Genomic DNA, 15,701 nt, shown 5'->3' with positions numbered 1-15,701 from the left:
ATACATATTGTCAACTAAAAATTGGCACGTGCCGTCTGCCTCTGATTTGATTAAGTTATGAGCCACTGCAGCTGCTGACCTTCAACACCCTCTGAAAGTAGTTCTGTGTGGAGATCAGGAATGGGGCGCTCTGTGCTCTGGGAAAATGGGCAGAAAACCTTCAGATAGACATTTTCAGGAAACTTTAAGAGCCCAAGTTCTTGCATTTCCTCCTATCTAGAAAAGCACTAAAATCATTAACAGAGACACCTGTTCCTCGACTAGCAGCAGCCTCTGACCTAATGTATAGTTGACGGCACGTCCCACTTCAATGAAATCTCATATTACGCTGAGCTCCCCCTCATCTTCAGAGAAGTTCCTCCGAGCTCTCTGAGATGCTGTCACCTGGGTTCTGGTCCTCATTTTGCCCCAGATAAAACTTAACCCAGAACTCTCACATTGTGTGGTTTATTGACAGTACCACAAAAATTAAGCTTACATACTTGAACTCATAGTAAACATTCAGTATCAAACATTTCTTGACTTAAATTACTTTTTAAAAGTAAATAATTATTCCATTTCTTAAATATAGCATCTTTAAATATAAATTAACAGATATTTGTGAACCTTCGAAAAATATATTCTGGAAAAATTTTTAGCTAATTAATAAAAAAGCTATTGTGTGGAGTTTTAGAAATTCAGAAGTGGAAAAGAATAGTATTGTAACTCAAGTTCTTGTTTTAATTGCAGAGATCCTGAGGCCTCAAAAGACATATAAAGTTTCCTGATTTAATACACAGTCCTTTAACAGAAAGCCTAGAACTAAGACCCTGGTCTGTGAGAAACCAAGGCTTGCTCGGCTGGTGCAGGGCTGAACTTTATGAAAATGGGTCATGAGCAAGAACCAGAATGCTGGGGCCTGGGCAAGGCAGCGGAAGGAAGGAGGGTCTCACCTGGTCGTGGGTGAGAAATAGGCTCCCGCAGTGCTGGTGTGATGGGCATCCCTCAAGGGCCTGAAAACTACTATTTAGCACACCTGCCACCGAAATGCACACATGCTGTTTAACTAGAAGGCTGACCAGGAGGCTTTCTCAGTTACACAAGAAGCTATTTTCATGTTAACTCTACAACTACCGGAAGAGAAAGAATAGAAAGCTGATATTAATTACTAATAATTTACACCAAGTACCAAGGAATTTCCAGGAGAAATATAAAGAATTGTTGGAAGTTTCATTATGTGAACTTACTGCCAATTCAGTTGTCTTAAAAATTGTTCTATAAAATATATTGTCTTCTGCTGTTCCAAATCACATTTGAAAGAATAATGTTTCTTAAGGGTGTTTCTGGAATTTTCTTCTATTTCCTAACACCAAATCTCAGAGCTTTAAAGAAATGGAGGGTTGGAATTTCGTCCACCCTTTTCTAGGCAAATTATTGTTCCTGCAAAGAACAAGGGGGTAATCACACAGAAAAGCATTTGAGCATCAGGCTGCTTACATTTCCTCCGGAAGTCTTGGAAAATAACGTGGAAATGAACAGCAGGACAGAAACCTGGCGGGAGGGTCACTGGCTAGAAGGTGAGAACAAATGTGTTCTCCAACGTGCTCTGGTCGCCACTAGTTTAAATGAACCGAGCAATTGTTCCAGCATACACGCACCTCTACGTGAAAATCTCAACCGTTACCAACTGCTCAGTGCAGCCCGAAGCAATGGACGGACTGCAGAGGCCCCCGGCGGCTCATCGTGGTGTCTTACACCATGTGCAGGATGATCGGTTCCTTCCCGCCCACTCCCTCCACTCCTCTCAAGGGAGATGGCTGGTCCTGAGTTGAGCTTACCTCATAGAAAGCTGTCTCTCACCCCTCTGTCTAAAGCAAAATAAAAGCAGGAAAGCTACAAGGGACTTTACAGAACCATCCCAAAAGGGAACTGAAGCACATTTCCTCACTCCTTTCTGCTCCTGGAATGTGGACCTGATGGTTGACCTTCAGGCAGCCACTTTGAGACATCAGGTTGATGGGCTGAAGATAACAGGCATCTTGTTCTCTGACCCAGGGGCCATCATGCAAACCAGCCCTGGGCTACTGATTGCTTGACTTCTTTATGTAAGAGGGAAATACAATTTTAGCATGTTTAAGCCACTGCTGTTATCTGGGGAACTAGGTGTTGTACATTGCCATGGTAAGACCTAATAATAAAGTTCAATATTCACCAAAAACTATTTACCAAATAGTTAATAAATTATAAAGAGATCTTGATTTTTGTTTTAATGCTATGAAATGTAAATCAAGTTTCAGCATATGCCAATAAAACAAGACACTGCGGAGATGAAGCAAAACAGAGTTTGTAGAACAGAGACCCAAAGCATCCTCCTCTCCAAGGCACAGGAGTACAGCCGTGACTATACATGCCAAGGCTGGAGTCACATGGGCTCCCTGTTATCCATGTCTTGGGTTGTGTTCTGTTTCCAGCCTTGGGAAAAATGGATAAGACTGCTGGTCAAATCATTTCCGGAGCAGCTTCCATCGTGTAGAACCCATGTTTCTTCCTTTCCTCTGCCTCCTGGAATTTTCTGACACAATTAATCAGTCCAGCCTTCTAAATTGAGCAAATGGAGCTCAATCAATCTGCTTTTAGACAGAGCTAAAAATAGACATTAAAAAGCATAACTAGGAAATCTTACCTTCCAGAGGTCATTGCACAGATGAAATAGGAGAATATCTGTGAATCACTCTGTAAACACTAAGTACAATACAAACAACATTAGTACTGATTCTATGTTACACTCATCAATAAAGGAATACAGAACCCTTTCTTACCAGAAGGAAAAGTGCTTTGTAATTTTCTGTCACTTTAATTCTTCAAAAGTTTCTATAAAATTGATGTCCTTAAAAAAATCAGAATTTGGGACTAATTTTAATTCCTTCATCTCCCCTGGTTTAACACATATCAAGAATGTTACCATTTCTAGATTTTTATTTAGGAAAGCCTTTGGTATTCATGAGGCACAGAGCACGGCAAATTGTCAGTATCACTCAGGATAGGAAAAGCATTTTTGATACCCGAACTTGAAGACATGAAGAAGATGCCTGACATGTCCCACTGACCTTTCAAGCTATTCTTTTTCAAACAATTGCTTCTTCTTGGTCCAGAACAGACACGCATTTGTTGATGTGAGTCTCTTTAAGTGAAAATGTCAACCCATCATTACCACTTTAGAGACTGAAATCTTACCCTCCTCATCCATATGGACATAGCATTCTTACTGATTCCTAACATGAAAAATGACCATCGATGACATCTCAGGAAGCTCCAATGCAGAGGTTCTCTGCTGCAGTGAGGAGGAAAGAGCCGTGTGCTTCAAGACTCACTTCCTGTCTGTAGCTCACTTGGCAAAACTCTACAACTTGTCTAAGCTAAAGCTTAAAAGTGGAGAATACAGACAGCATCCATGGCAAAGGGCAATCGGAGGCTAATTCCTTGGCCCCAATTCATCGCTTCTCAAGAGCCTTGGGCAATACCTTGAGAAAGGCAGCAACATTGTACCCAATTCATCAAAACCTGCACCTCCTACTAGTTGACAGTAAAGCAAGTGTCATCTGGCTCAACAGATCTCCCTGTGTCTCTACAGTGTACGGCTACATTTTCTTTATTTTCTCGGTTGGGGGACATTCCATTTCTGAAAATCCCCCTCCCTGCAGTAGAAGTTCTTATTTTCCCAATCACAATGCAGGATTGAAGGGGGGATAAAAGATCTGACAAAACATAGATCACTATTTATTCCTTGATATATTTTTGGCACATGGACTAAAATTCTTTGGGTCACTTGGACATCAAGATCATATCTAATTTACACAATTGTCAACTGTCATTTTACAACCAGCTCCTGAAACAGTCACGTGGTCACTGGTTTTTTTTTTTCTTTTCTTACCTTGACCCATGGATTTGATGATTTCTAAACAGACACAATAGATTTTTGAAAAGAAATCTGTTTCACCTTTTGCTTTTAAACCTAATTTGTGTACCTGACCCTGACTTCACTCTAACATTCACAAAAAGCTATCCAAAGACACCCCCTTTTGACATCATCTCTAGATGTCTTGAATACACTGCTGAGCTGAATCTTCCAGATCATTAAAATATATATGCACATTATGCTGTGGTCCTCTTCAATTTGTGGTGTTTTCAGTAATCATTTCCTCTTTGGATACTTTATTACACATTTAGCATTTCTTTATCCAATTCAGTTACATTAGTATATAAGATTACAAAGGAACTCGTTTCTCAAAATGATGATATTTAACATCTATGGCCTTTTCTTAATCAAGTAAATCTATAAGGCTGTCAAGGGCAGCAGTGAACTTTGTGTGTGGTGATTGTTGCTTCAGAGTCTCCGGTGCCGCCACAAGATCTTGCAGGTGTTTACGCATCCTTGTGAATGTCAACACATCAATCTATTAGGAGCTGAAATTAAACTACATGGATGCTAATTTTTGTTTTTAAAAACAATAAACTCAATTTCCCTTACTCATTCTTTATTGTTTCTTATACTGAGTCTCACCACTTTTCCTAATATATATGTTTGGTGGGGAGGGGGGCACAGCCCTGAATGCCTGCAGACAGCACCAACTCTATAAGATTAACCAGAGGTGGCCGTGGATGTTGTGTGACTTCAGCCACTGAGCACGAGCACCTGCTGTCCCTTCAACTGTTCTGCCTCCATTGCTGACAGCCCTGAAGGTCACTGCCTCTTGTAAAATTCTACAACATTACAGTTCATATATTTTTAAAAGGTATCAATTTGTGAAAGTCGTCTGTGTAAAATGGGGGGTACTTGCCTTTGCTCATTTCAGGCTAAACTAAGTCCAGAAGGACACACACACACACACACACACACACTCAGTTCTGGGTGCCCCCAAAGAAAATTATAAAAGGCTTCGGGACAGTGGTGGCACTCAAACCTTTGGAATTTTGAGCTCTATGAAAGTATCACTTATTCAGAAATTAAGCATTATAATTCTAGGCCAAGAGAATCAGAATCCCCCACAAGTTACTTACCAGAATTTTTTTAAAGAAACTATCTTCCCTAAAATCCAATGATAAATCAAATATCCATGGAAAGAATATAGATCAGTAATATCAAGCAACAATTTCTACACTAATGCTGATTAGCCATCAGCCCAAACCAAAGGACATAGAAATAAGACACCTAGAGATAAAGAGATGGAAGAGAGGTATTAAAAAGCAAGAATATAAAAGAAGTAATGGCCCTATGGAAACCTGCTCATTTTTTTTGAAATAATTACTTGGTTAAAGGAACTCAATCTTGAGAATTTGAAATGCACCAAGGGGAAACCTAGCAGGGAAAAGAAGCAGAAGCAGGTCTCAGTTTTCTCCGAGGATGATCCTAAATGAAAAAAATATCCTTGGCTTCCACAATACAAAACCTGCATTGATGTCTAAGCAGAAGAGTGAGGAGGAGAGAAAACCGAAAGTGTGTGGAAGCCATCCTTCACCAACACTACTGGAAACACAGAATTGTGGTGTTGGGTCACTGCCCGACCGATATATATAACAGCAGGAATAAGCTCTAACTAGGTTTCTGAGCGAAAAATGCTTTTAGCTTTAAATCTACTCAAGTAAACATGCAGAGAAATCATGGTAAGTGCTTGAGGTTTAGCCTTGCTGTTTAGGTGAGATAAAGGTATTCTTCTACACTTGTTCCATTTTTGAAACATATGTGAGTGGAAGCCTACCTTCACCTAGGTTTTTGAGAACCCAGAGTTTCTGGCCTCGGGGGATTACGGTACTTACATATATAAGGGGAGGCACAATCTCCAGGAGGCTTTTCCATTCCAAAGAGCTTTCACTTGAAACCGGCATTCAGAATCATGCTGAGAAATCAGAGTTAGTGTTTCTATATGTCACTCCACCTTTTATGCTGTATGAAAGAACTCCACACCACATGCTCTATTTTTAGATATGTATGAGTTTCGAAGCCATCCTTCAACTAGCTAATTGGGACCCCACAGTTTCTGGGATAGGGAAACTACGCTACATACATATCTATAGTACCAAAACGGTTTTACACTGCAAACCGCGATTACTTGCAACCGGCTCTGAAAAACATACTGAGAAATCAGAGTAAGTGTTTCTGTATGTCACTTAAACTTCAATGCTGGATGAAAGAACGCCTCTCCACAAGATCACTTCTGACATTTGAATTTGTGTTGGAGACGTCCTTCTCCTAACATGTTGGAAACACAGAGTTTCTGGTCTAGGGGAACTACGCTACTTACATATCTAACCGGAGGCACTAGCTCCAACGTGGTTTTCCTAAGCAAACCACTTTTACTTTGAAACCAGCGTTAGTAAACAAGCTGAGAAATCAGAGAATGTGTTTCTACATGTCACTCTGCCTTTTATGATGGATGAAAGAACGCCACTCCACATGCTCTATTTTCAAATCTGTATATGTATGGAAGCCGTCTTTCACCTAACTTGTTGGGAACCATAGTTTCAGGACTAGGGGAACTACGCTGCTTTCTTATATTTGGGGACGTCCTAGCACCAACTCACATTTCCACTGCAAAACGTTTTTACTTGAAACGGATTTCAGAAACATGCTAAGAAATCAGAGTGAGTGTTTCAGTATGTCACTTAACCCTCAATGGTGGAAGAAGGAACGCCTCCCTACATGCTCACTTCTGACATCTAAGTGTGAGTTGGAGCCATTCTTCACATTACTTCTTCGAGAACAAGGGTTTCTGTCCTAGGGGAACTACGCTGCTTACATATCTAAGCAGAGGCTCTCGCTCCAAAGCGGTTTTCCACAGCAAACCACTCTTCCTTAGAAACTGGCATTAGGAAACATGTTGAGAATTCAGAATAAGTATTTCTGTATGTCACTTAACCTTCAATGCTGGATGAAAGAACGCCTCTCCACAAGATCACTTCTGACATTTGAATTTGTTTTGGAGACGTCCTTCTCCTAACATGTTGGAAAACCAGAGTTTCTGGAATACGGGAACTACCCAATTTACATATCAAAGCAGAGGAACAAGATTCAAAACAGTTTACCAAAGCAAAGTAATTTTTTTGAAACCATCATTTCACAGTAAACATAAAAGGCAGAGTGAGATGTACAAACACGTTCTCTGATTTCTCAGTATGTTTCTTAAACCCGGTTTCAAGTAAAAGCGGTTTGCAGTGAAAAACTGAGTTCGTGCTAGTACATCCCCATATATATGAAAGCAGCGAAGTTTACATTGGACTGAAAATCTGGGTTTCCAACAAGCTAGGTGAAATGCGGCTTCCACACTCCTACATTCCTGAAAATTGAGCATGTGGAGAGGCGTTCCTTCAGCATAAAAGGCAGAGGGACTCCTAGACACACATTCTCTGATTTCTGACCGTGTTTCTTACGCCGGTTTCAATGTAAAAGTGGTTTGATCTGGAAAACGAAGTTGGAGCGAGAGCCCCCCCTTACATATGTAAGTAGCATAGTTCCTCTATACAAGAAACTCAGGGGTTCCAACAAGTTAGGTGAAGGACGGCTCCACTAGAAATTCAGATGTCAAAAGTGAGCTTGTGGAGAGGCTTCTTTCATCAAGCCTTGAAGGTTAAGTTACATACAGAAACAAGTACTCTGATTTCTCAGCATGTTTCTCAAAGCCGTTTTCAAGTAAAAGCGGTTTGCAGTGAAAAAATCGAGTTCTTGCTAGTACATCCCCATATATTGGAAAGCAGCGTAGTTTACCTTGGACTGAAACACTGGGTTTCCAAAAAGCTAGGTGAAGAACGGCTTTCACACTCATACAGATCTGATAATTGTTTATGTTGAGAGGCGTTCCTTCATGCAGCATTAAAGGCAGAGGTATTCTAGACACAAATTCTCTGTATTTCTAAACATGTTTCCTAACACCTTTTTCAATGTAAATCCAGTTTGCTGTGGAAAACCGCGTTGGAGCGAGTGCCTCCCCTTAGTTATGTAAGTGGCGTAGTTCCCCTATAACAGAAACTCTGGGTTTCCAACAAGTTAGCTGAAGGACGGCTCCAACACAAACTCAGATGTCAGAAGTGAGCTTGTGGGGAGGCGTTCTTTCATCCAGCATTGAAGGTTAAGTGACAGAAATAATTACTCTGATTTCTCAGCATATTTCTCAAAGTCGGTTTGAAATAAAAGTGGTTTACAGTGAAAAACCTTGTTGGTGCCAGTACGTCCCCATATATATGAAAGCAGCGTAGTTTACCTTGGACTGAAACTCTGGGTTTCCAACAAGCTAGTTGAAGTACGGCTTCCATACACATACATTTCTGAAAACTGAGCATGTTGAGAGGCGTTCCTTCATGCAGCATAAAAGGCAGAGATAGTCTACACACACAATCTGTGATGTCTCACCATGTTTCCTAACACCGTTTTCAATGTAAAAGCGGTTTGCTGTGGAAAACCGCTTTAGAGCGAGTGCATACCCTTCCATATGTAAGAAGCGTAGTTCCCCTATACAAGAAACTCTGGGTTTCCAACTAGTTAGGTGAAGGACGGCTCCAACACAAATACAGATGTCAGAAGTGATCTTGTGAAGAGGCGTTCTTTTATCCAGCATTAAAGGTTACGTGACATACATAAACATTTACTCTGATTTCTCAGCATGCTTCTCAAGGCCGGTTTCAACTAAAAGCCGTTTGCTGTGTAAAACCGAGTTCGTGCTTGTTCGTCCCTATATATATGAAAGCAGCTTAGTTTACCTTAACTGTAACTCAGGATTTCCAACAACCTAGGTGAAGTACGGCTTCCAAAATCATAGAGCTCTGAAAATTGAGCATGTGGAGAGACGTTCTTTCATGCAGCATAAAATGCAGAGGTATTCTTCACACACACTCTCTGATATCTCAGCAGGTTTCCTACCGCCGTTTTCAATGTAAAACCGGTTTGCTGTGGAAAACCAAGTTGGAGCAAGTGCCTCCCCTTAGATATGTAAGCAGCTTAATTCCTCTATACCACAAACTCTGCGTTTCCAACAAGTTAGTTGAAGAATGGCTCCAAGACACATTCAGATATCCGAAGTGAGCTTGTGGAGTGGCGTTCCTTCATCCAGCATTGAAGGTTAAGGGACATACAGAAAGAAATACTCTGATTTCTATGCATGTTTCTCATAGCCGGTTTCAAGTAAAGGCGGTTTGCAGTGTAAAATCGAGTTCGTACTAGTACGTCCTGATATATATGGAAGGAGCGTAGTTTACCTTGGACTGGAACTCTGGGTTTCCAACAAGCTGGGTGAAACACAGTTTCCACACTCATACAGTTATGAAAATTGAGCATGTTGAGAGGAGTTCCTTCATGCAGCATAAAATGCAGAGGTATTATAGACACACATTCTCTAAAATTTCAGCATGTTTCCTAACACCGTTTTCAAAGTAAAAGCGATTTAGTGTGGAAAACCACGTTGGAGCAAGTGCCTCCCCTTAGATATGTAAGTATCGTAGTTCCCCTATACCAGAAACTGTGGTTTTCCAAAAAGATAGGTGAAGAACGTCTCCAAAACAAATTCAGATGTCAGAAGTAAGCCTGTCGAGAGGCGTTTTTTCATCCAGCATTGAAGGTTAAGTGATATACAGAAACACATTTTCTGAGTTGTCAGCATGTTTCTCAAAGCCGGTTTCAAATAAAAGCGGTTTGCAGTGTAAAACCGAGTCCGTGCTAGAAAGTCCCCATATATATGAAAGAAGCGTAGTTTCCATTGGACTGAAACTCTGGGTTTCCAACAAGGTAGGTGAAGGATGGCTTCAACACTCATTCAGTTCTGAATATTGAGAATGTGGAGAGATATTCGTTTGTCTATAATAAAGGGAATGGTTTGCAGTAGAAACACCTACACTGGATTCTCAGTAAGCTCCCTAGTGCTGGTTTGAATTTCATGCAGTTTTCATTGTAAATCCCAGTTGGAACTAGTACCTTCACATTTACACAAATGTAGTGAATTTACCCACTCATAAGAAACTGTGTGTTCCCAACAAGCTAGCTGATTGAAGACTTTCACACAACTTAACTATCAGAATTGTGCAAGTGGAGAGACGTTCATTCATCTAGCATGAAATAATGGGTTGCAGTAGAAACACTTGCTCTGCTTTCTCAGTATGTTTTCCTAGTGCCGGTTGGAGATTCATGCAGTTCTCACTGAAAAACCGAGTTGGAGCTTGTACCTCCCAAAATATATTTATTTAGCTTAGTTTTCCACACAAAAGAAACTGTGTGTTCCCAACAAGCTACGTGATTGACGGCTTTCATACTCATTTAAAAGTCAGAATTGAAAATGTGAAGAGACGTTCGATAATCTAGCATAAAGGGAATGGGTTTGTAGAAACACGTACTCGGGTTTGTAGAAACACGTACTCGGGTTTCTCAGTATGTTTTCTACTGCCGGTTTGATGTTCATGAAGTTTTCACGATAAAATCGAGTTTGAGCTAGTACATCCATATACATATATAAGAATTGTAGTCCCCACATAAAAGAAACTGTGTGTTCCCAACAAGCAAGGAGATTGATGGCTTCACAATTAAATCTCATAAATGAGCATGTGGAGAGAAGTTCTTTCATCTAACTTAAATGGAATGGTTTCTACTAGAAAGACTTCTACTGGGTTTTCAGTATGTTTTCCTCGTGCCAGATTGAAGTTCATGAAGTTTTCACTGTAACAACTAATTGGAGATAGTACTTCCCATTATGTATGTAAGCAGTGAATTTCCCGGCTCTAACGAAACTGTGTGATCCCAACAAGCTAGGTGATTGAAGGTTACCCACACACTTAACTCTCAGAATTGAGCAAGTGGAGAGACATTCGTTCATCTACACAAAGGTAAAGGGTTGAAATAGAAACACTTACCCTGGACACACAGTATGTTTCCTAGTGACGCTTGGAAATTAATGGAGTTTTCACTGTAAAACGGATTTGGAGCTATACCTCCACACATGTATTCATGTAGTGTAGTTACCCACTGAAAACAAAATGTGTTCCAAACAAGTAAGGTTTTTGATGGCTTGCAAAATCATTTATCTCTCAGAATAGAGCATGTGGTGAGACGATATTTCATCTAGCAAAAATGGAACTGATTGAGGTAGAAAAAATTTCAATGGTTTCTCAGAATCTTTGCCTAGTGCCCTTTAGAAATTCATGAAGTTTACTCTGTAAAGTCGAGTTGGAGCTAGTAATTCCACATATATATGTATGCAGTGTAGTTACAAACTGAAAAGAAAATGTGTTCCAAACAAGATAGAAGATAGAAGACTTCCCACACACTTAACACTCAGTATTAAACATATAGACAGACGTTCGTTCATTTAGCTTAAAGGGAGTGGTTTCTAGAAGAAAGAAATATTCTGGTTTCTCAGTCTGTCTCCTATTGCCTGTTTGAAGTTCATGCGGTTTTCAATGTAAAACCGAGTTGGAGCTAGTACCTCCCCTTATATATGTATGGAGAATAGATTGCAACTGTAAAGAATTTTGTGTTTCCAACAAGCTAGGGGAAGGACGGCTTTACACACCATTATCTGAGAAATGAGCATGTGGAGAGAAGTTCTTTCATCTAGAACAAAGGGGACGGATTGCAGGACAAACAACTACTCTGGTTTCTCAGACTGTTTTGTAGTGCCGGAATGAAATTCCTGCAGATTTCACTGTAAAACTGAGTTTGAGCTATTAACTCCCCATATATATGTATGTAGTGTAGTTTCCAACTAAAAAGAACCTTTGTGTTACCGACAAGCTAGGTGAAGGACGGCTTTCCCATACACTTATCTCTCAGAAATGAGCATTTGGAGAGACGTTCGTTCATCTAGCACAAAGGGAAGTGGATGCAGGAGGAACACTTACTCTGCTATCTCAGTCTGTTTCCTAGTTCCGGTTTGATGTTCCTGCAGTTTTCACTGTAAATCCGAGTTTGAGCTATTACATCCCCATATATATGTATGTAGTGTATTCTCCAACTGAAAAGAATATTTGTCTTCCCAAACAGCTAGGTGAAGGATGGATTACACACACAAATATCTCTCAGAAATGAGCATGTCGAGAGACCTTATTTCATATAGTACAAACAGGACAGGTGCACAAGAAACACCCACTGTGGATTGTCAGTCAGTTTCCTAGTGCCGGTTTGAGGTTCCTGCAGTATTCACTGTAAAACCGAGTTGGAGCTAGTGCCTCAACATATATATGTATATAGAGTAGTTTCCGAATGAAAGGAAACTTTAAGTTCCCAACAAGTTATGTGAAGGACGGCTTCCACACACAATTATCTCTCACAACTGAGCATGTGGAGAGATGTTCTTTCACCGAGGACAAAGGGAACGGGTTGCAGGAGAAACTTTTACTCTGGTTTCTCAGTTTCCTAGTGCCTGTTTCAAGTTCCTGCAGTTTTCACTGAAAACAGAGTTGAAGCTAGTACCTCCACAAATATAAATATATGTAGTGTAATTTCTAACTGTAAAGAACCTTTGTCTTCCCAACAACTTAGGTAAAGTGCGCATTTCACACATACTTATCTCACAGAACTGAGCATTTTGAGAGACTTTCGTTCATCTAGCACGAAGGGAACGTGTTATAGGAGAAACACTTTTCTTTCTAAGTTTTTTCATTCTGTCAGTTTGAAATTCCTGCAGTTTTCACTGTAAAACTGAGTTGGAACTACTACCTCCCCATATATGTGTAAGTATTGTAGTATTCAAATGAAAAGAAACATTGTGTTGCCAACAAGTTATGTGAAGGGCGGCTTTCACATGCACTTATCTCTACGAAAAGACCATGTGGCGAGATGTTCGTTCATCTAGCACAAAGGGAACCATTTACAGAAGAAATAATTACTCTGGTATCTCAGTCTGTTTCATATTGCCGGTTTAAAATCCCTGCAGTTTTCACTTTAAAACTGAGTTGGGGTAGTACTTCCTCATATATATGTGTATATTGTATTTAGCAACTGAAAAGAAACTTTGTGTTCCCAATAAGATAGATGAAGGACGGCTTTCACACACAGTTATCTTTCAGAACTGAGAATGTGGAGAGACATTCGCTCATGTAGTAGAAAGGAACTGTTTTCAGGATAAACACTTACTCTGTTTTCTCAGTCTCTTTCCTACTGCCGGTTTGATGTTCCTGCAGTTTTCACTGTAAACCCGTGTTGGAGCTAATACAACATATTTATGTATATAATGTAGTTTCTTACTGAAATAAACTTTATGTTCCCAACAAGATAGTTGAAGGACGGCTTTCACCCACAATTATCTCTCAGAACTGAGTATGTTGAGAGACTTTCTTTCATGCAGCACAATGCGAACGGTTTGCAGGAGAAGGAAATACTCTGGTTTCTCAGGCTGTTTCCTAGTGCCGGTTTGAATTTCCTGCAGTTTTCACTGTAAAACAGAGATCTAGCTAGTACCTCCCCATATATATGTATGGATTGAAATTTGCAACTGAAAAGAATCTGTGTGTTCCCACCAAGCTAGGTGAAGTTCGGCTTTCACACACACTTAACTCTTACAAGTGAGCATGTGTAGAAACGTTCGTTCATCTAGCACAGAGGGAACGGTTTGATTGAGAAACACTTACTCTGGTTACTCAGTCTGTTTCCTGTTTCCGGTTTGAACTTTAAATTTTTCACTGTAATACCGTGTTGGAGGTAGAAACACCCCATATATAGGTATGGAGTGTAATTTCCAACTGAAATGGAGCTGTATGTTCCCTATAGTCTAGGTGAAGGACGGCTTTCACACAAATTTACCTTTCGAAACTGAGCTTGTGGAGTGACGTTCGATAATTTAGCTGAAATGGAAGTGGTTGCCATAGAAACACTTACTCTGCTTTCTCAGTATGTTTCCTAGTGCTGGTTTGAAATTAATGCAGTTTTCACGTTAAAACCCTGTTGGATCTTGTACCTCCGCACATATATATATTTTGTTTTTTCCAACTGAAAAGAAACATTTTTTTCCATCCAACTATGTGAATGTCGTCTTTCACACATACTTATCTCTTAGAACTGATCATGTGGCGAGACGTTCGTTCATCTAGCTCAAAGGAAATGGGTTGCTTTAAAATCCCTTTCTGTGGTTTCTCAGTATTTTTCCTAGTGCCGTTTTGAAGTTCATGCAGTTTTCAGTGTAAAACCGAGTTGGAGCTTGCACCTGCCCACATATATCTCTGTCGTGTAGCTTCAAAATTAAAGAAAAATTATGTTCCCAACAAGCTAGATGATGGAAGGCGACACACACAATTATACCTGAGAACTGAGCATTTGTAGAGATGTTCTTTCATGTAGCACAAACGGAATTGGATGCTGTAGGATCACTTACTCTGTTTTCTCATTCTGTTTCCAAATTCCGTTTTTTAATTCATGCAATTTTCACTGTAAACCCGAGTTCGAGGTAGTAACGATAAATATATGTTTATGTAGTGTAGAATCCAACTGAAAAGAAATTTGTGTTCCTAACGAGCTAAGTGAATATCGGCTTTCACACACACTTATATCTCAGACCATAGCATGTGGAGAGACATTCGTTCATCTAGCTGAAATGAAGTGAGATTCAGTAGAATCACTTACACTGGTTTCAGTATGTTTCCTAGTGCCTGTTGGAAGTTCATGCAGTTTTTACTGTAAAACAGATTTCCAGCTAGAACTTCCTCATATATATGTATATAGTGTATTTTCCCACTGAAAAGAAGCTGTGTTCCCAACAAGCTACGTGATTGACTTTTTTCACACACACTTAAATCTCAGAATTGATCATGTGGAAAGACGTTCGTTCATCTAGCCTAAGGGAGTGGGTTGCAGTTAAAACACTTACTCTGGATTCTCAGTATGTTTCCTCTGCCGATTTTAAGTTCCTGCAGTTTTCACTGTAATTCCCAGTTGGAACTTGTTCCTCCCTATATGTATGTATGTAGTGTTGTTTCCCACTTAAATGAAACTGTGTTTTCCCAATAAGGTAGGTGACTGACGGCTTTCACACACACTTAACTCTCAGAATTGAGCATGTGGGGAGACGTTCGTTCATCTAGCATAAATGGAATTTGAAAGTGATGATCATGACCTGTGCTTGAAAAAAAACAATTAAGGGAGCATTAATTTAGAGCCTTTATAGTTATGGCCATGAGACATTACAGAATTTCGTTTTCAGCAGTTGATTTCTTTTTTTTTAAACCTCAGAAAACTTAAGTTTTTCCTGTAACTGGATATAGATATTAAATATCTTAAAATCTTTAGTGACCGCTTCAAAGTAGACTAGTTATTTTGCTTTTGGTCTTTAACCTAAAGGAATATCCAGAAGTCCAGTGGCAGTTCGTAAGCAAGGGCATTATCCTTGCCTTTTCATTTTTTATGTGGAATAGGTATAACTGTATACTAGGGCACAGTGTTTATCTCAAGAGCTGCTTGGATATGTATATGTAAGTTATATTTTGAAAAATTATAATACTATGAAAATCAATTAACCTTGGAGATATATTGCATATATTTTATTCTTTAATAATATAGATTTAGATAGCCCCATTTTATGTAACACTTATGAAAATAAGTTGGCTTTATATAACTCCTTTTTCTATAAATCATTTAAAAATTGGGTATTTTTTATCATTTGCTTCTTAAAAATAAGATATTAATTGCACAATATGTATTTTCCTTCAAGTTCATACTTTTACTCTATACTATCTTGAGTTGCTTAGATAATTTTTCCCAT

The sequence above is a fragment of the Camelus bactrianus genome, chromosome 15 (assembly GCF_048773025.1).
Source record: "Camelus bactrianus isolate YW-2024 breed Bactrian camel chromosome 15, ASM4877302v1, whole genome shotgun sequence".
Lineage (NCBI taxonomy): Eukaryota > Metazoa > Chordata > Mammalia > Artiodactyla > Camelidae > Camelus > Camelus bactrianus.
The sequence above is the reverse complement of the archived record's forward strand: the minus strand, read 5'-3'. Positions refer to the sequence as shown.